Source organism: Peromyscus californicus, unplaced genomic scaffold, assembly GCF_007827085.1.
Source record: "Peromyscus californicus insignis strain IS unplaced genomic scaffold, ASM782708v3 Scaffold_13__1_contigs__length_99412109, whole genome shotgun sequence".
Lineage (NCBI taxonomy): Eukaryota > Metazoa > Chordata > Mammalia > Rodentia > Cricetidae > Peromyscus > Peromyscus californicus.
Window position 1 is genome coordinate 95184422 of NW_026294424.1, and position 22585 is coordinate 95207006.

Sequence of the window (22585 nt, forward strand, 5' to 3'; positions counted from 1 at the left end):
TAGATTAATAGAAATGGATTGATTTAAGCTATAAGAACAGTTAACAAAAAGCCTGCCACGGCCATACAGTTTGTAACCAATATAAGTCTCTGTGTTTACTTGGTCGGGTTTGAGCTGCTGTGGGGCTGGCGGGTGAGAGAGATTTGTCCTGACTGTGGGCCAGGCAGGAAAACTCTAGCTACAGTCTAGCCTGGTACATTCAGTTGAGGCAGGTCCAGTTCCCTCCTCCCTACACCAAAGCTGAGCAAAGTGTCCCAGCATAGGCCCCAGGCTCCAGAAAGCCAGCTCATGCACCAAAGACAGGTCCCGGCTCCACTGCCTGGGGGCCTCCCAAACAGTTCAAGCTAATCAACTGTCTCACCTATCCAGAGGACCTGGTCCAGTTCCATAGGGGCTCCTCAGCCACTGGTTCACAGTTCGTGCATTTCCACTAGTTTGGCTATTTGTCCCTGTGCTTTTTCCAATCATGGTCTCAATATCTCTAGCTCATACAATCCCTCCTCTCTCTCACTGACTGGATTTCCCGGAGGGCCACCTGGGGCCTGGCTGTGGATCTCTGCATCCGCTTCTATCAGACACTGGATGAGAGTTCTATCATGACAGTTAGGGTGTTTCAGCCATCTGGTCACCAGAGCAGGTCAGCTCAGGCACTCTCTCAACCATTGCCAGTAGTCTATAGTGGAGGTATCTTTGTGGATTTCTGGGGACCTCTCTAGCACTCTGCTTCTTCCTATTTCCCTGGGGTCTTCATTCATCATGGTATCTCCCTCCCTGTTCTCCTACTCTGCTCCTGATCCATCTGGGACCTCCCACTCCCCTAAGCTCTGTTTCCCCTGTCCCTTGCCCTCCATTACCTTCCCCCCATTCCCAGTTTGCTCATGTAGATCCCCTCCATTTCTTTGTCATTGGGCAATCCCATGTCTTTCTCAGGGTCCTCTTTACAAGGTAGCCTTCCTGGAGTTGTGAGTTGCAGTCTGGTTATTCTTTGCTTTACATCTAGTATCCACTTATGAGTGAGTATATACCATGTTTGTCTTTCTGAGTCTGGGTTAGCTCACTCCAGATGATTTTTTCTAGTTCCATCCATTTGCCTGCAAACTTCATGATGTCATTGTTTTTCTCTGCTGAGTAGTACTCCATTGTGTATATGTACCACATTTTCTTTATCCATTCTTCAGTTGAAGGGCATCTAGGTTGTTTCCAGATTCTGGCTATTACAAATAATGCTGCTATGAACATAGTTGAGCATGTGTCCTTGTGGTATGATTGAGCATTCCTTGGGTATATGCCCAAGAGTGGTATAGCTGGATCTTGAGGGAGGTTGATTCCCAATTTTCTAAGAAAGCACCATATTGAATTCCAAAGTGGCTGTAAAATACACAGTTGCATAAACATATATTAATCCATCTACACTGAACACTTAAAGATGCAAAGCACGTGAATTCTTTCAGGACTAAATCATGTCTAGAAATAATAGAATCTAAACTTGTATTGCTTAGCCATGAAATCACCATGGCAGAGACTACCTCTAGTCTCACAAATAAAATTACAGAATTTATCCACACAAGATGGGAAAGAGTCTCTAACATGACATGTCTATGAACCGTACCTTGAAGGAATGACAGACAGATGTCAATCATGATTACACAGTAAGCCTGAAGGAATGACTGTCACAGTGTCTGCACAGGATCCCCACACACTCCTCCAGAGAATCAAAAACTACACTGTCAGCCCAGGTACAGCTAGGAAGCTTTACTCCAAAGCATTGGAAGTCACACAGGCTGCTTTCCTGGCTTTGAAAACTGACGCATTACTAGGAATCCTAGAAAAACAGTCATCACAACACTTCCCCCATTCACAGCTCTCTCTGGAACCCTGGCTCCTCAGCAAAGGCTCTCCAGAAACTGTCCCTGTTTCTGAGGGTGGAAGTCAAATGCCCAGGGGAGCGCTGGCTTCATTTTTTGCAGGTAAACACCAATGATGACATCATAGACACACATCAACAAAACATTAAATTCTATGCAAACAAAACTACCTTATGTTTCTTTTGGAACTGAAAAGAAAGATAATTGATTTTTAAAATAGAAGATAGTTCAATGGCTATGTTAGGGACTTTGTATTTTTTCCTTTATGTCTTATTTATCTTAACATATTGTCTCATGAACTAGGTACAGAATAATAACTCTCTTTGAACTGTCTGTATCTTGAGGATCTTGACCTTTCTTTTTGTTTTATTTCAAAGTGTAAAGCTATAACTAACCACCCTAAGAGTACCAAGGGCTTCTCTGCACTTAACAACTTCAGATTTAATATTTAAAAAAGCAGTTTTTCTCCAGTCCACTTCTTGGGTAGGACAGCCACAGAACTCTTTTGGTACAGGCTGCTGGCTTAGTATTCACTTCTAACCTAAGGCTGATGTGCACACAGGGGAAGTGCACTTGAAGATGCTTGCAGTGTTTTCCTTTGGGTAGGAGGCTGTCGACAGCAGAAGGTCCACAGGCACACTGGAGTGCCGTGCCAGGGGAGGAAAGGACATACCAAGAATGAGTAACTGCACCCAGGCACACATTCCACAGGTATCTAGGGTTTTAGCTGTTCAACTCTGACCTCTGACGATGATTAAACAAAGCAGCACACTAAGGCAAAGGCTGATTAGAAACGCCTGCAGGAGAGCTCCTGTCCTCTCCAGCCTGTGTGCTCTTACCTGCCACCTGAGGACTGAGGTACCAGTCTACACCACAAGTCCCTACATGCAGGAGCCAAGGTTTATTAGCCATAGAATGCCATGTGATTCAATTACCAAAGCCTGTGACTTTTACGACCATTCTTTCTATTACCTATTGCAAAGAAACAGAAGAAAAGCAAAAGAGCACATTTCTTAATAAAAAGTAGAGGAATTAAATCTTTTTTAAAAAATTTATTTTACATAACATTTAGTTTCCTCTCCCTCCTTTCCTCTCATTCCCTTCCCTCCACCTCCTTTCTACCAGCACCCTCATTCACTCCTCAGAAAGGGTAAGGCCTCCCATGAGGAGTCAACAAAGTCTGGCATATCAAGTGGAGGCAGGACCAAGCTCCTCCTCCCTGCCTCAAGGCTGAACAAGGCATCCCATCATAGGGAATGGGTTCTAAAAAGCCAGCTCTTGGCCCAGGGACAGATCCTGGTCCCACTGCTAGGGGCCCTACAAATAGACCAAGGTACACAACTGTCACCTCATGCAGAGGGCCTAGGTTGGTCCCATGCAGGCTCCCTAGCTGTCGGTCTAGATTCCATGAGCTCACAGTATCTTGGGTCAGCTGTCTCTGTGGGTTTCCCCATCATCTTGACCCTCTTTGCTCATATAATCCCTCCTCCCCCTCTTCCACTGGATTCCTTGGAACTTGGCCCAGGGTTTGGCTGTGGATCTCTGCATCTGCTTACCTCAGTTACTGGATGAAGGTTCTGTGATGACAATTAGGGTAGTCACCAATCTGATTACAGCAGAAGGCCAGTTCAGGCACCTTCTCCACTATTGCTAGGAGTCATCTTTGTGGACTCCTGGGAGTTTCTCTGGCACCAGGTTTCTCCCTAACTCCATAATGGCTCCCTCTACCAAGATTTCTCTTTCATTGCTCTCCCACTCTGTCTCTCCCCCAGCTGGACCATCCCCTACCCTCTACCCTCCCCCATCTCCAGTTTACACAGGAGATCTCATCTATTTCCCCTTCCCAGGGCAATCCATGCATCCCTCTTAAAGTCTTCCTTGTTACCTAGTTTCTCTGGGGCTGTAAATTTATCCTAGTTATCCTTTGCTTTACATCTAATATCCACTTATGAGTGAATTCATACCATGTTTGTCTTTCTTGGTTTGGGTTACCTCACTCAGGATGATTTTTTTCTAGTTCCATCCATTTGCCTGCAAATTTCATGATGTCATTGTTTTTTTTACTGCTGAGTAATACTCTATTGTGTTAATGTACCATATTTTCTTTATCCATTCTTTGGTTGAGGGACATCTAAGTTGTTTCCAGGTTCTGGCTATTACAAATAATGCTGCTATGAACATAGTTGAGGAAGTGTCCTTGTGGTATGATTGAGCATTCTTTGGGTATATACCCAAGAATGGTATCACTGGGTCTTGAGGTAGATTGACTCTCAGTTTTCAGAGAAACCACCATACTGATTTCCAAAGTGTCTGTACAAGTTTGCACTCCCACCAGTAGTGAAGGAGTATTCCCCTTACTCCACATCCTCTCCAAAATAAGCTGTCATCACTGTTTTTTGATCTTAGCCATTCTGACAGGTGTAAGATGGTATCTAGAGCCATTTTGATTTGCATTTCTGTGATGACTAAGGATGTTGAGCAATTCCTTAAAAGTCTTTCAGCCATTTGAGATTCTTTTGTTGAGAATTCCCTGTTTAGATCTGTACCCCATTTTTAAAATATGGATTATTTGGTATTTTGATGTCTAGTTTCTTGAGTTCTTTATATATTTTGGAGACCAGCCCAGCCCTCTGTCAGATGTGGAGTTGGTAAAGATCTTTTCCCATTCTGTAAACTGCTATTTTGTCTTATTGATCATGTACTTTGCCTTATAGAAGCATTTTAGTTTCAGGAGGTCCCATTTATTAGTTGTTGATCTCAGTGTCTGCTACTGATACTATATTTAGGAAGCAGTCTCCTGTACCAATGCATTCAAGGCTACTTCCCACTTTCTCTCCTATCAGGTTCAGTGTAACTGGATTTATGTTGAGGTCTTTGATCCATCTGGACTTGAGTTTTTTGCATGGCAATGGATATGGATCTATTTGCATTCTTCTACACATTGACATCCAGTTATGCCAGCACCATTTGTTGAAGAAGCTTTCTTTACTTCATTGGAAAATTTTGGCTTCTTTGTCAAAAATCAGGTGTTTATAGGTGTGCTGATTAATGTCAGGGTCTTTGATTTGATTCCATTGATCTACCCATCTGTTTTTATGCCAATACCATGCTGTTTTTATTACTATAGCTCTATAGTAGAACTTGAAGTCAGATATGGTGATGCCTCTAGAAGTTCTGTTACTGCATAGGACTGTTTTAGCTATCCTGAGTTTTTTGTTTTTCCATATGAAGTTGAGTATTGTTCTTTTGAGGTCTGTGAAGAATTGTGTTAGGATTTGATGGGGATTGCATTGAATCTGTAGATTGCTTTTTGTAAAATTGACATTTTTTACTATGTTAATCCTACCTATCCAAGAGCATGGAAGATCTTTCTATTTTATGATACCTTCTTCAGTTTCTTTCTTCAAAGACTTAATGTTCTTGCCATAAAGGTCTTTCACTTGTTTGGTTAGAGTTACCCCAAGATATTTTATATTATTTGTGGCTATTGTAAAGGGTGATGTTTCTCTGATTTCTTTCTCAGCCCTGATTATTATTTGTATATAGGAGGGCTACTGATTTTTCTGAGTTAATCTTGTATCCTGCCACATTACTGAAGGTGTTTACCAGCTGTTGGAGTTCCCTGGTAGAATTTTTGGGGTCACTTATATATACTATCATATCATCTGCAAATAGCAAAAGTTTGACTTCTTCCTTTCCAGTTTGTATTCCCTTGATCTCATTTTGTGGTCTTATTGTTCTAGATAGACGTTTTGGTACTATATTGAATAGATATGGAAAGAGTGGACAGCCTTGTCTCTTGTTCCTGATTTTAGTCAAATTGCTTTGAGTTTCTCTCTATTTAGTTTGATGTTGGCTGTTGGCTTACTGTATATTGCCTTTATTATGTTTAGATATGTCCCTTGTATCCTTGATGTCTCCAAGACTTTTTATCATGAAGGGGTGTTGGATTTCATCAAAGGCTTTTTCAGCATCTAATGAGCTGATCATGTGTTTTTTTTTCTTTCAGTTCATTTATATGGTGTATTACATGAACAGATTTTTGTATGTTGAGCCATCCCTGCATCACTGGGATGAAGCCTACTTGATCATGGTGGATGATATTTTTGATGTGTTCTTGGATTAGGTTTGCCAGTATTTTATTGAGCATTTTTGCGTCAATGTTCATGAAGGAGATTGGTCTGCAATTCTCTTTCTTTGTTGCATCTCTTTGTGGTTTGGGTATCAGAGTAACTGTAGCCTCATAAAAGGAATTTGGCAATGTTACTTCTGTTTCTATTGTGTGGAACAATTTGAGGAGTATTGGTATTAGAATCCTTGGAATTCTGGTAGAATTCTGCACTGAATCTATCTTGCCCCGGGCTTTTTTTGGTTGGGAGACTTTTAATGACTGCTTCTATTAAGGGTAATAGGTCTATTAAATAGTTTATCTAGTGTTGATTTAATTTGAGTATGTGGTACCTATCCAGAAAATTGTCCATTTCTTTTAGATTTTCCAATTTTGTGGAGTACATGTGTAGTTGGAGTTTTCCTGCCTGGCCCACAGTCAGGACAAATCTCTGTCACCCACCAGTCCCACAGCCACTCAGACCCGACCAAGTAAACACAGAGACTTATACTGGTTACAAACTGTATGGCCGTGGCAGGCTTCTTGCTAACTGTTCTTACAGCTTAAATTAATCCATTTCCATTAATCTATACCTTGCCACATGGCTCGTGGCTTACCGGTATCTTCACATTCTGTTTCTCATCATGGCGGCTGGCAGCGTCTCTCTGACTCAGCCTTCCACTTCCCAGCTTTATTCTCCTCCTTGTCCCGCCTACACTTCCTGCCTAGCCAATGGCCAATCAGTGTTTTATTTATTAACTAATTAGCAACACATTTGCCATACAGAACATTCCACAGCATACATGTTTTTGAAGTATAACCTGATGATTCTCTGGATTTCCTTGGTGTCTGTTGTTAAGTCTCCCTTTTTATTTGTGATTTTGTTAATTTGGATATTATCTCTCTGCCTTTTGGTTAGTTTGGATAAAGGTTTGTCTGTATGTTGATTTTCTCAAAGAATCAACTCTTTGTTTCATTGATTCTTTGTACTGTTCTCTGTTTCTATTTCATTGATTTCAGCCCTCAGTTTGATTTTTTCCTGGCATCTACTCCTCCTGTGTGAGTTTGCTTCTTTTTCTTCTAGAGCTTTCAGGTGTGCTGTAAGTAGCTAGTGTGAGATTTCTCCAACTTCTTTAAGTGAGCACTTAGTGCTATGAACTTTCCTCTTAGTACTGCTTTCATAGTGTTTGGTTATGATGTGTCTTCATTTTCATTACATTCTAGGAAGTCTTTAATTTCTTTCTTTATTTCTTCCTTGACCCAGTGGTGATTCAGTTGAGCATTATTCAGTTTCCATGATATTGTAGGCTTTCTGTAATTTGTGTTGTTGTTGAATTCTAATTTTAAGCCATGGTAGTCCAATAAGATACACTAGGTTATTCTAATTTTTTTGAATCTGTTGAGATTTGTTTTGTAATTGGCGTAATTATAGGTACAGGTGTTGATTTTTGTGATGTCTTTGTTGGATGGGTTTTTTGTTCCTTTATTGTCTGTTTCCTTTATTGTCTTTTGGCCTGAATGGCCAAAGGTTCTGGTGATTATCTGGTTGTCAGGTCCAGTAGGGTTGACTCAGCTGATGTTTGTGTGTTTGTGTGCCTAGATTCAGCTGTCGACCAGTTCTTCTGGCTGGTGTGGGTTTTCCTTGTGCCTATGGAGTCTGTTATTTCAAGTGGTGTAGGTTTTGCCTGTGCCCGCTCTTCCAACTGATATGGGTGGTGCATGTTCCTCCAGGGGCTGCTCTTCTTCCCATTGGGGCAGTGGTGCCCGTGCCTCCAGGCGCCATGCTAACCTGCTGCTCTTCTTCCCATTGGTGCAGTGGTGCCTGTGCCTCCAGGCGCCACGCTGACCTGCTGCTGGGCCTCTTCCTTTGATTGGTGCAGTGGTGTCTGTGCCTGTGGGGATCACTGATGCCACAGGGGATGTTTGGCCAGAGGGAGGACGGTGGGTTAGGTAGTGTGGGGAAGATGAGGTGTGTCTTGTAGGTTACAGAGTCCAATGGGTGGTGGCATTGGTGGAGTGGGCTGACTGTAGGAGTCCTGCCTGCTGAGCAGCTGCTGGGGCTGAGATGGAAGGGGGAGGCACATGGGACATGCCCTGAGGCCTGGGGCCTGGAGACCGGGGCACTCTGGCCAAGAGACCAGTCACTCAGGTTATTTAAGAGCACTTTTCTTAGTAAAATGCTGAGGCATCAAATCTTTTCTTTTTTTTTTTTTTTTTTTTGTAGACCAGGCTGGCCTCAAACTCACAAAGATCCGCCTGCCTCTGCCTCCCAAATGCTGGGATTAAAGGCATGCACCACCACCGCCCAGCGGATCATATCTTAATTCATAGAAAAATATCAAAATAGATGTCACTGGACTTGGAATATGTTCCTATTAACTATGAGAATCTGAAAGTTCTAGAAGATTTTATGCCAAAACTGTCAGGGGTGGGGACTACCAAGGCACAAACAGGAAAAAGGAAACAGTAAGCTTCACTACAGCCATTCCCTTCTCATGAGCTCCAAGTTTGTGCTACTTCACAGGGCCCCAGGGTCAGAGTCCTCAGCCTGATAACCTTAGTCTTCCTAATCCCACCATAATTCTGGCAGTGTAGGAAGCATGATTTCAGCAGTCACTCAGACAAGTAGCAGAACCCAGGTGTGCACGGTCCCCTAAGCTTCCAGAAGGTTTCTCTCACTGAAGGGGGAGCATACTCAAGCAGTGTCACATGTGCCGAACAACTCTAAATGGACAGTACACATCAATGCATATCTAGGATTCCCACACTAGGGTACAGAGCAAAATGTGGAAATTTCATCACTCAACTATCATGAGTGAGTCAGAGTAACTTCATAAGCAACTACCTGCCTCCTAAATTTACTAAGTACTGTTTTCCAAAACTACAGATTACAGAATATATACATTACTAACAAGAAGAAAGAAACTCCAGGAGCTAGAGAGACGGGTCAGTGTCTGGCTGCATTTCCAGAGGACCAAGGTTCAATTCTCAGCACCCACATGGCAAGTCACAACTGTTGTGACTCTGGTTCTGGAGGATCTGACATTCTTTTTTTGGTCTCCACGAGCACCAGAGGTGCATGTGATATGCCCACAGATATGCAGGCAAACATTTATACACATAAAATAATAAAAAAAATTTAAAAAGAAATAAACTCCAACACCATTGAAATAACTACACTAGAGATAACCGCTCTTACCATAACTAGATAAGAGTGAAAAGGAAAGAGATTGTAAAAGCAAAGCAAATAATAACACACACACCCATACACACACACAGACACACAGAACACATACACACACAGATATACACACACACTCCTACACAGACACACAGACATAGACACATACACACACACACACACACACACACACACACACAGATACACACACAGTTACCCAGAATCACACACACACTCATACACAGACACACACACACAGAACACATACACACACACAGACACACAGAACACATACACACACAGATACACACACACTCCTACACAAACACACAGACATAAACACATACATACACACACACACACACACACACACACACACACACACACACAGATACACACACAGATACACACACAGATACACACACAGTCACCCAGAATCACACACACACTCATACACGGACACTCACACACACACAGACACACACACTCACATACACAGACACACAAAGACCCAAATGCACACACACACACACTTCCTCTCTGATGGCAAATCAAAGTCTAGACCAAGTTCCCTGGATCAGAGACAGACTATTGAGTACTCTTTACACACTGAAGAGAAAGCATCAATGCTTATAGCACAGAACAGCAAATATTCATCCACAGATATGATATCCCTCAATAAATGTATACAATTAAAGAATATTAAACTACAAATAAGAAACCAAAGTCACCCACCATTATTTTATCCAGCTGTGTTTGTCTAGTAGGGTTTGTTTTATGGAGTCTGCGATACTGATTTTCATTACATATATATTTATAGTCATTTGTGGTGGATTGCTCCAATTATTAATATGTAGTTATCTTTATTTTTCCTGACTTTGGCTGGATATCTGATTTTTCCATCCTTGCACTTTCAGTCTCCACATACGTTGCCAGCTGGTTGAGTTTCCTGCTGCAATAAACAGTTGGTTATTGTTTTCTGCTTTCAATTTAACCTGGCAGGTGCATCTTTTACTCCAGAATTGAGACCATTTAGATTTAGGTTAGTGTTGAAATGTTTGTACTGGATAAAATCCTGTAATTTAGCAGACTTCTGTTCATCTTTTTCGATTTTCCATTTTGGCTTTAATTGCTATGTGTTTATTTCTTTTTCTCTCATCTTAGAAGTTTGCCGACTCACAGTTTGCTTTCTACTGATGTGATAAAACATCATAACCAAAAGCTACTTGGGGAGGAAAAGGTTTATTTAGCTTAAACTTCCACATCACAGTCATCACTGAAAGAAGCCAGGTAGGAACTCAGGCAGGAACTGAATCAGAGACACTGGAGGAACACGGCTTACTAGTTGCTCCTCATGGCTTGCTCAGCCTGTTATCTTAAACATTCCAGGACCCCAAAGTGGTCTTGGCCATCTCATATCAATCATCATTCACGAAAATGCCCCACAGACTTGCCAATCTGATGGAGGCAATTCCTCAGCTGAGGATTCTTCCCAGATGACTCCAGCATGTGTCAAGTTGACAAAAAGCTAACCAGCACACTTACTGAGTCAGCACTGTTGATTCCTGAGAACTACAGGAGTTATTTTCTCCTGAGCTCTTGGGATTGTAGCTTTCTGTCTTCTTCCTTTGTGATTTTATTTTCCTGGGAGTGTCTTCCTCACGGCAGCCTCAGTGGTCAGCATTGCTTTAGTTATGTTCATCCTGAAGGTCTTTACAAAGGACAGATTTGCTGTAGACACATTGGTTGTCAGTTCTTTTCTTTGAGTGCTCAGAATACATAGGTCCACGCTCTGGCCGTTAACATTTCTGTCAAGGACTGTGCTGTTGTTCTGACTGGTTTGCCAATCAGGTACGTTGTTAGAAACTTGGCTCTTCTCTTAGCAGCTTCCAGCATTCTTTTCTTGTTCTGAACTCTCTGCATTTTACCTTGAGTGTGATATGACAAGATTATTTTCTCAGCATATCTATGTGGTGGTCTAAATTACCTCTGTACCTGGACGTCCTAATCTTTCAATAGATACAGAACATTTTGTGGTATTGCTTAAGTGAATATGTTTTCTATATCTTTAGTCTGTAATTTAGCATTCTATTCTAATAAAATAATGTTTTTGTTTGGTTTGTCTGTTATGTCCTGGAGGTCATCATATTTTTTCCTTATTCCTCTCAGAAAACAATAACTCATTAAACTTGTCTTTGATGCCCTGATATTTTATCTTTCAGTTAATTTAGTCTGTTGGTGATACTTTCTCCTGAATTTTAAAAATGTATTTGCAGTTTTCCAAAATTTTCATTTTTAAAAATTCTCTATTATCACTCATATCCTATATTGTTTTGCTCATTTCCTTCAGCTGTCTATCTTTTTGAAATTTCAATCCTTTTAATGTTAACTCTTGAAAGATTTCTTCAGCACTTACCTAATTTAAATATGTAAACATTCAGTTGCTGTCGTGTTATGATCTTTTGAGGAAGTTTTGTTTCCTCACATTCTTGTGTTTTGTTGTTGTAGGTTGTTCACCTGTAGGAGCAAATCTATTTTACACATTAATGTGAGGATTTATGTATTAAGCTTCCTTCTACTGAGGACTTAATCCCCAGCACTGGTCATAGTGCAGAAAATAAACCACAGTAACAATACCAGCACAAACCTCCCACAATAATCATAATGGGAATAATGAAATAATGGACAGGAGGTGGTGATGCACACTTTTAATCCCTGTACTCAGGAGGCAGAGGCAAGTGGATCTCTGAGTTCAAGGCCAGCCTAGTATACAGAGTGAGTTTTGGACAGTTAGGGCTTCCAAGAGAAACTCTATCTCAAATAAACTACAACAACAAAAAGATGTAGAAGGTAAGATTAAAACAAAGAAAATAAAAGAAAAGAGAAAAGAGCAAGAGATTAAAAACAAGATAGCACCAGAACATCATTTACTCTAAGACCGACTGTCTTTGTATATTCTTTGCCACCACTAGTCCCAGAGGTCATGTGGCCTGTGGTCCAGGTAGACACTTCTGTTTGTGGGTTTGTCTAAACAAAGCCTTGTCTACCGGATGCTCTGGGGGAAGAGGGGTTGAAAACAGAGCATGGAATTCTGCAATGGAGAGAAGACCTGGGAGCTGAGCTGTGTGCCCAAGCATTTTCAGATCGTACCAGCAGCAAACCACCATGCAATAAGCAAGAAGCTGTGGAAATGGAGCCATCCTTTCACTTGGGTTCTGAGTTCTCAGCCCCTGTCTGCTAGACACACAAATTGCAGCATGAGGCAGTTTCAGAAACCAAAGAATCTTCCAGCCACCTGCTCAGAACTCTCAGGCTCAGCAGTCATCCACAGGAGCCATGTCATTCCTGGTAAAGGAGGCAGGGCTGCCTGTCCTCATGCCTCCACAGCCTGAGCCAGGAGTGCGTCTGTCAGTCACTCCCACCTGCACTACTGTCCCTCATGGCTGCCCATCACCCAGCGTATCCCAGGGCACCACGACATGTGCTTGATGATTTTGGATCCCCACCACAGCTCAAACTCAGAGAACAGAAGCTCCTGGTTCTAGCACTGTGAGAGACCGAGTGTGCAGAGCTCAGGCTGTGCCCATCTGTGTTCCTTTGCATTGTATAGGACAGTAGTTTTCAGAGTGTGCCTTGTCCTGGGTGACTCCATTTTATACAGCAGTGGTTTGCTTCATTTTGAAAGCAAATGCTGAGGCAAAATGATTCAATACCTTATATGTGCAAATGTTTAGCAAGTCAGTAATACATAGATTGATAAATAACTTATCATTTCAAATAAATTATTCCTACATATAAGCATATTGAGCTAGAAACATCTAGACCCATGATATTTGAAAACCTTGCCTAAGAAACCAAGCTTGTGTGCTTGTCCAGAACACAGAGCAATGAGCGCTGTCATGCCCTCACTTGGATCACACCCACTGAGCCATCATCAGGCCACCTGATGTGTGCATCACTAGACACAAGGAAACAGACTCTCAACTCTGACCCCAGGACTTCTGCTCACCACGACCACATAAGTGAAGTGGCTCACTTGAGCTCCCATTTGTTCAGACCCTTGTGCCTGGAGTCAGCTCTGTGCTTTGGAGCAATCTGTCCTTGAACAATATCTGTATCTTGAACTGACACTGTGTCTTGAACCAACTGAGTATTTATTGGCCACCCTGTTCCAGAATAGCTCTCTCTGCTGCACGTGTGTCAACTCTGCTTTTCCTTCCACAACTCTGCTTTAAACCTTGCACCACTGTAACCTTTCTTGATACTGTGTTCAATACACTCTGTGATCTGAGAGACAATATTGGTCACTTAGATGGGAAGGAACCAGTTTAAACTTGCCAAAAGCAGAAGCCTCAGAAAAAACAAAAGTGCCTGAGAAATGAAAGGCAAGAAAGTTGATGCAGCTTGTGAAAGCATTGTTCTTCAATAATCTGACATGTGGACGACATAAGTGTATCCATGCATGTTTTTCCCATGGCATCCCCATGACAGTGATTGGTTCAATGATTTATTCCCAGTACTGCTCTGCCAAGCAGGAGGAGACAGTGTCAGGAGGAATATACCCGAGCTGGATTTAAGGCTCATGAGAGTGATGGGTTCCTCCTGACAGCGTGTTGTCACCAGGGCAGCCTGTTTGACCTTGGAGTTGCTGCCCTGGCCTCCCACAGGCTGAACATGCACTGACCTGTCCTCTCAGGCCCAGGCCAGTGTTTCTCTATGTGCTAGTTGTCTTCTGCAGGTTCCCCCTCACAGGCGATCTTGTTCAGGTACTTCAGACCCTGTTGTCAAGTCTTCTTCTTACGCTCTCATGTAGCTCTGTCTTTCCAACTTGCAGCTTTTTTTTCCTGTGATAATTCTCATTCAGGATGGATTTCATTTCAATATCAATTGTGTATTTTTCCAGTTCTCCTTCCTAATCTATCAGTGTTTAGGTGGTTGCTAAATGCATTTCTGAAATCTTAATTATGATGGTTTTTAAAATAGATTTTGTGTCTTGTGATAAGAAATCTGTAATCTCTTTCTTTCTATCTTTGAGTGTAGCAATCAATTGTCATATTATTAATGATTGCTAATCGAAGTCTGGATTACTTGTGAACTTCTTTCTATGTCTCACTTTAGGGATATTTAATCATGTTTACTGACATGCTAGAAATTTGCAATTGAAATTTTGGATAACATTTTTTGAGCAGGAGAAGTTTAATATTCTTCCAGCAATGTCTGAGCAAAGCACACTGATGTGGTAGAGGCTTAGCCCCATAGTTTGGTTTGTCTGAATTTCCAAAGCCTCATCCCTCTGGACCTCAAGGCACAGGGTTTAGAGCATGCCATTGTTCTGAGGATCCAGGTTTGCCTAGTGACAGATTGCTAATGGTTTCCCCAGGAGTAACAGGGCTTCTGGCAGATGTGTTTAGCAGGTTTTGTTTTCCTGCCTTTCCTGGAGTTGCCCTGCACTTTTGAGGTTTTATGTGCCCATGGCAGGAGGGAAGGCAGGAGGGGGCTGGGCTGGCTCCAGTGCTGCTGTCCCTCAGCCCTGGCTGCTCTGGTTGGTGTTATCAGCTCTTCACACAGCTGCCTCCCACCCTGTCTGCTTTAAGGTTGCTCCTGGAGGAGGCTTGCCTAAGCGGCTGGTCCCTCACAGGCAGGAGCTTCCCACCAAGATGTCAGCTCTTAGAAATAAAACCAGCTGTGTTGAAGATGGTATTTTAAACTGTTTGACAAGCTCTGTTCACTAAAGGTCTTACTTTAAAGCAGACATTAATAACTTGTGAAAAGAGACATTTGTATTTCATTTGTATTGTTTTTCTTTGAAAGTCCTAAGCTGCTTAGCTACTGATTTGGTGTCCCTAATCATTATCATTTTAAAATCTAAGTCTTGCTGGAATTTCAACATTCCCATTCCATCAGTGATGATGTCATTGTCAGCAGTTCATCTTCTTGGCGTCTGAAGATGCCTGATGACCAGAGGTACAGTCTGAGTCTGGAAATAGCAGAAATTTCTCCTGATCGCTATGCAAGTCCAACTTATTATTATGTTATACCCCATAACCAGACAGACAGACACACACACACACACGTACACACAGGGCATGTAGTAATGATGGTCATGTATCTGCCTCTGAACTTATATTGTTTCACAATGTGCTTTTGAAGTAAGACAAATCTGCCCCCTCATCTGTCCCCTTCTTCCTTTATGAATTATGAATCACATTTATACTCTGCTCATTAGGGCTCATTTGTTTCTTAGGAATTTGGTGTCTAAGAGGAGTCTATGTACTCAGTTCTGTCTGCTTCTCATTGGGTCCTTAGGTAAGCACAGTCATATGAATTTGTACAGCAAGAAGGAATCTGCCTATGACTGTGCAGTTTAAAACAATCCTGGAATGTGCTGTTCTGTGTAATAATGTTGTGTGTGTGGACCATCAACTCACTATTGCTGTTCCTTCTACAGGAAGGAAGAACCTCTGAAGATGTCTTCCAATAATGACCCTGTTGCAATCCCGATGATAGAAAGAAATCCCAGTGACCTTCCTGGAATGGACACCAGTGACCCGGACACATTGACTGGAGAGGCTGTGTTGAGTTTTCATAACATCAGCTATAGAGAGATGGTGCAGAGTGGCTTTCCATTTCGTAAAAAAACACGTGTAATAGAAAGACTATCTAATATCAAGTATGTTCATGAACTAAAGGGACCACAACATTGAACAACTTTTCAACCAACACAGACTTTCTCTTTATCAATTATCTGTGTGTGTGTATGTATGTGTTTGTGTGTATTCAGTGTATATATCTGTTTAGTGTGTGTTTAAGTGTATGTGTGTTCATGTATAGATATGTTTATATGTGTGTATAAGTGTATGTGTGTGTACAAGTTCACATGTGCACATGTGTGCATGCTATGACACACCCATGGCACAAGGCCATCACAGGACAACCTTGAGAACTGGTCTTCACCTTCTACCATGTTGCAGACAGAGTCTCTCACTGTTCACTGCTGGGTATGCCAGGCTAGCAGCCTGCAAGTGTCCTGGGATTCTCCTGTCTGTTTCCCATCTCTCCATAGAGCATGGAGTTATAGGTGCCCACTACTGCACCCAATGTCATGTGAATTCTGGATGTTTAACTTAGGTCCTCCCCTCACACAGCAATTGATTCATCCAATGAACCATCCCCCAGCCTCACCTTGTCATATATACAGATAGATTCATGATCACAGTGAAATTAATGAGATGGAGACTAAAAGAACAGCTTAATGGATTAATGACACAAAAAGTTGGTTCTTTGAAAACACAAACAAGCTTGACAATCCCTTAGACATATTACACACAAAAAACACCCTGAAAAATGATTTTAGTTCATTAAAATTAGGGATGAAAACATAATACCAAAGATACACTATTAAAATCAACATATGATGAGGGAATATTGAAGATTTAATACCTAGAAATTTGAATATATAAAAGAACTGTATATGTGTCTGTACGCACATGCACTCTCATAACTGAACTGAGAGTTTCTAACAGGCTGTCTGGGTCAGTTACAAGTGATGAGATGGAAGCAATGAGGAAGTCCCAACAGCAGAAAGTCCCGGTCCTCGTGTATTTGCTCAAAATTCATTAAGAGCTAAGAAGAGCTAAAACCAATATTCCACACATTGTTCCATAACACAGAGAAGGCTTGCTTCTGACCAAATTCTGAGGACAGAGCACACATACCAAGATTTCCCAGCTCTGTCTGTATAGACTCTTCCTCCCAACCCCAACCATGGCCTCTGTTGTTGGGCACTGGTCATTTCTGCTCCTCCACCAGAACTTCCATCATTTTCTTACAAAGAGGAGAATGGGCAGGGCAAAGGATTGACATATTGTCTGGACTGAAATAAGAAGTGGGAATATACCTGAGTTTTCTATACAATATGCCCTTTTCAATCTGGATATTCACTACTCTGAATCAATCAGTTTTCTGACATACCTTGTGTTTGTGCTGTACTTATACATCAATGAAGAATGTCCTCTACTTGAGGGATGTCTCCCAGTTCTGAACTGATTGTATTCTAATCTCTTTCTCAGGGAGGGAAATCATCATTTTGTGGATGTGTGTTTAGCTTTTCTATTTTGATTAAGGAAATGTTTTATTTTAGTTTGTTTTGAGTGTTAAACTTGGCCGCGATCCTGTCCTCTGTAGAGTTTCTTCCTAGACTTTGGATTTCTACTTAATATGCTTTGATCCTATTTTAATAGTAATGACACTGATACTGATATTCCATAAGTCATTGGTTTCTTGTGATGAGGTTTATGAGGGCTGTATGAAGATATCGATCATCAAACATGTGCAAGAAGTTGTATACTTGACACATAAAGCCCATATATATATATATATATATATATAATAGAGTCTTCATGAGAACCTGCTACTTGCTTAAAAGAAACTTAACTTAGATGTACCATGTTTCAAAAAAGACAAATAATTTAAATAATAAACAAAAGTGCTTTTGTGATATCTGTGGTGTTTTTCTGTCCCCACTAGCAATTGACATCTTTTGTAAATAATAGGCTTCTATTATTATTTTAATTTTATGAATTTATACTTATATTCTGTATCAAATTTCAAACACATTCAACAGCATACTCATTGTAGACACTAAATGAATATAACTTCTTTTAAATAGACAAATCAACCAGTATGATTTTGTGTTAACAGTGGGATCATGAAACCTGGCCTCAATGCCATCATGGGACCTCAAGATGGGAGCCGATCTTGGTGAGTATAATGGAAAGCATATGCAAGCCCTTTGTATCCAGTTTCTGTGCTATAAAAATCACGTCTATAGGAGTTATTTAAGTATTTTGTAAGTATATCTAGTCTGGTCCCATGTGCTGTGGATAATGTGCAGAAGGGTACATTTTAATTTTCTATCAAAAACAGAAAGTCTTACTAGGTCCACTTTACTGATAGGAAATGATAAAGTGATTGGCATATGTTGTTGGGTCATATTATTATCTAATGTGGGGGAGATAGTATTAAAATTGGGAAGATGAAGCAGAAGTTTTCTGGAGACAGGAAATCATCACGAGGGCTAATTCTGAAAATACAGCTGCACATTACCAGTTTGAGTCCCAAGGTAAGATAGCAGGGAGGGATGGTCATGTGCATCGTGTTTTGCATTCATAATTCTGGGCTGTATTAGAGAACATACTGAACAGGAATGAGTGTGTGTGCTTGTGTGTATGTGTGTGATCTCAGTTAAACTTTTGACTTGTTTATTACTTAATTTTATGCTTACTTTATATGCAGGATTTTTATTCTGAGTAGCTAAAAGGTGATAGCTTTTATTGAAGGGAGAAAGTCAATTATACAATATATGTAACTCTTTGTAGGTTACTAGATGTCTTAGCTGCAAGGAAAGATCCACGTGGATTATCAGGAGATATTTGGATAAATGGAAAACCTCGACCTGCTAATTTCAAATGTACTTCTGGTTATGTACCACAGGTAAGTGTTGGTGGGTTTGTAACTTTATATTTCTCCTGGTTCTGTATGGTTAGATGCTCAGCTTATAGATTTGTGTGTTTCCAATTAATTATATGACACATTTATGGTCCCAACTTTCTCTGTACCAGCTTTTCCTAGTGACTCATTAGCCTGAGGCTGGCATTATTAAATAGGAAGATGGGGAGTATTGGAGTCTGACAGCTGTGGTACAGCATTAGTAACTGCAGCTGGGATTTAATTCTACAAATACTAAACTGTTGTCCGATTTTGCCCTTCCTTCATCTTTCTCCACTGCTTAGAAGATGTTTTCTGCAAATAATTGCAGGTAGCAGTCACCTAAGTCCCTGTGCTCTACTTGAAAGGCAAATGGAAAGGGGTGCAAATGAATTCATCAGGCTCTCTACTTGAAATTAGTAAAATTGAAAGAATATTTTAAAGTAGAGCATTACATTGGGAATGCTGTATGTGTGACTAGGTTACATATATTACAGTGATAGTCTTACTGATATCTGTTTGTAATTAAATTTAAAATTCCATTTAACCTTAAGAATGACGTGGTGATACACACAGTGACTGTGAGAGACAACATAGAGTTCTCAGCAGCTCTTCGACTCCCCATGACTGTAACAAGAGATGAAAGAAGAAGGCGAATTGATGAGATTATTGAACTTCTGGATCTGGATAAAGTGGCAAATGTCAAGGTAATGTGAAGAAAAATCTTGACTCAGTCAAAGAGAGAGAGAGAGAGAGAGAGAGAGAGAGAGAGAGAGAGAGAGAGAGAGAGAGAGAGACAGAGAGAGAGACAGAGAGAGACAGAGACAGAGACAGAGAGAGATCGATCCCTGTGTGGGTTATATGACCCTCCATTATCAGTTTCCTCTAATGTGTGTGGTCCAGGCGGCTGCTCTCTGTATTAATGAGTAAGTGACTGGTTACATGATGCAAAGTGGAGATTGAGCTGGGAAGCCTTCTTACAATGGTTAAACCTGGGAATGGAGTGTGATCCAGAAGGGAAAAGTGCTCCTCACATGGCCATTTCCAAGTTTCCTCACATGAGCCTCCTCTTCCTCAGCCTTAAACTCTTGACTCATGGAGAATCTGACAAGGGCTTTCCTATGTTTATTGTCTCTTCCCTGAGGACTTGGCCCTTTGCTGTTTCAGAATGTTTTCTGGACTGACATATGACGTGGGATTGAGGACTCTGGCTCTGTGTTTCACTCTGCATTTATTTCCTCCAGGGTTGTACCTGGTCTCTTTAGCATTTACTTCTGACTTGTTCAGGGCTTGTGATTTTCTGTAGCCTTTCTGTGTTTTTATCCCATCCTGTCTGTGGTGGCTAGTGTTAACTGTCACCTTGACACAGTCTGGAGCCACCTGGAATCACCTAGAAGAGAGTCTCAATGGGGAATTGTAGTCAGTTGTCTTGTGGGCATTTCTGAGGTGACTGTCCTGATTGAGTTAAGCGATGTGGAAAGACCTAGCCCACTCAGGCAGCACCATTCTTTGTGTTTGGGTCCTGGGTGTCATGAGAATGGAGAAAGTAAGTTGAACACTGACAGGCTTGCATGCATTCATCCTCTCTGTGCTCTTGACTGGATGCAACCAGCTGCATCAGCTTCCTGCCTGGACTTCCCTGCAATGGTTAACTGTACTTTGAAATGAGTGCCAAAATAAAACCTTTTGTTCCTTGTTTACCTTTTATCTTAGCAACTGGCCCTAAAACCAGGATACACTTTTACCCTCACTCCCCATTTCCTTATCTTCTGTTAATATTTATTCCCAGACCCTGTGTAAGGTTTTATAGATACAACCTTGGGCAAGTGTAACAATGAGTGGACCAGTGATGCCTCCTGTTGAGACTTGTGCAGGACCAGGAAAGGTAATAGATGAGCAGTGAACTTCACAGCTGACTATTGTAATAGATCGTTTGTTTCTTACTGACATATTAAAAAGAATATTATATAGTATTCTATCCCTTTATACCTATTCTCTATCCATGAAAAATAAGGACATTTGTTTATCTTAATAATTCCATTTTTAACTATCAAAATGAAATAAATCTTGATATACTCAGGCCTGTCAGGCTACAACCATTCACATTCCCCAAATATTTTTTTATTATTAAATTGTTTATAAAACCTGACTAAGTACTGTGTTTATTATATACTTAGAGATTATACTATCAAGATTGCTTTCCTTTTCTTGTGTCCTCCAAACCATCCTGTCTCTCACAATGACATCAACTCATTGAGAAGTTTATATGTAGATGTCTTCTGAGCAGACATTTGGTGGTACGGATGAAAATGTGCTCCCCAGAATATGATTCTCATGGATTAACTCCTATAGAAGCTCCTCCTTAGAGGCAGTGAGGAACAGGAAGGTACTGACTGTTGATTCTCATGATACTTCTCCACAGTCGTTTATGAGATGTTTGTCTTGTTGGGAAGAATAGAAAAGCTGATGTTTACCATGCTTTCTTTTTTCCTGAGCGATGGAATTTTGTTTCCTTTGGCTCTGTTTATTTACATGGTTTTATGTCTACAATAAGGTATATTTTTTAGTTTTGTTTTTACCAATAATTAGTCATTGCCCTAAGTCCCTTACTTGTATTGTAAGGGGCAACATATAAAGATATCAATTAATTTCTTGAAAGTCATGAAATGTAATACGTTACAAGAATTTTCATATAATTTTTTAATGATAGCTTTCAAAAAAGGTGTGTGTGTGTGTGTGTGTGTGTGTGTGTGTGTGTGTGTGTGTGTGTGTCTGCCTGAATGCCATAGTATACACATGGAGGTCATAGGACATCTTTGTCAAGGGTCCATTCTCTCTCCCCACCTTGATTTTAAGTCAGCCTCTGTCTTATTCTGCTGATGCCCTACACACATGCCTGATGCTCCTGATCTACCTCCCATCTCACTGTAATTACATCTTGATGGAATTATGGATGCATTCCACTGCATGTGGCTTTTTATGTTAGTTCCAGGGATTGAACCTAGGCTTCAGGCTTGTGTGGCAAGTGCATTTCCCTACTAAAACTTCTCTTCAGCCTTTCATAAGATTTTGATTTAAGAAATGTAGAGGCTGTAGGTGGTTTCTGTAAAGTTGGACTGATATATAGCCAGCACATTAGTACACTTGCTAATACCAGCCTCCCGGGCTTCTGAATATTTACAACATCACACTCACTAAAGCTGTTTCTCACTGCGGCATTTTAAAAGAACATTAGGTAGTATCTTACTCCTGAGTACTTAATTACTTTTCATCCATAAAAATAAGGACATCTACTTACCTAGAAACTCTATTCTTAACTATCAAAATGAATAATTCCTTTATATCCTCAGCCTTTTCTTGACCACACTCATCCACATTCCCCAGACATCTTTTGTTGTATATTGTCCGTAGGGCTTGGTTGTGGTTTTGATTATCATGTTTGGGAAGAATTGTTCCCCATTTCTGTGACCCCCCCTAAACCTTTTAACCCCTCTCACTTTACACAATGACATTGACTGGTGCAAAGATCAGAACAGTTTGACCTGTAGACTATACCACTTTTTGGATTTGCCTTTAAGGATGAGTAATGAATTCTGTAATGCTGTACCAAATAAATATGTCAATTCATGAACTCTTAAGGAAGTTGAAAGGCCCTAATAAGGCAATGTCAAATTTTTGATAAAAAGCAGTGTGTGTGTGTGTGTGTGTGTGTTGTGTAGTGTGTGTTTTGTTGTGTGTCTGTTGTGTGTATCTGTGTGAGTGTGCATGTGTTGGGAGGGTGTTAAATGATAACTAAATTACTAGAGATACTTCATCTTCTCCTGTCCCGTCTTCCTCCTTCCTTAGACAGAGATCTCACTGTGCCAGTCTTCGAGTGTGATAACTCATTACCCTAGAACATGTGACTTGATAAAGAATGAACAGTAACTGTCATTAGCATGGGCT

At 40.9% G+C, this 22585-nt stretch overlaps 1 pseudogene; it reads left to right on the forward strand.

Annotated features, from left to right (window-relative positions):
• LOC128108691 (ATP-binding cassette sub-family G member 3-like) overlaps window positions 1-22585 on the forward strand; it is a 159554-nt pseudogene that overhangs the window by 90115 nt on the left and 46854 nt on the right.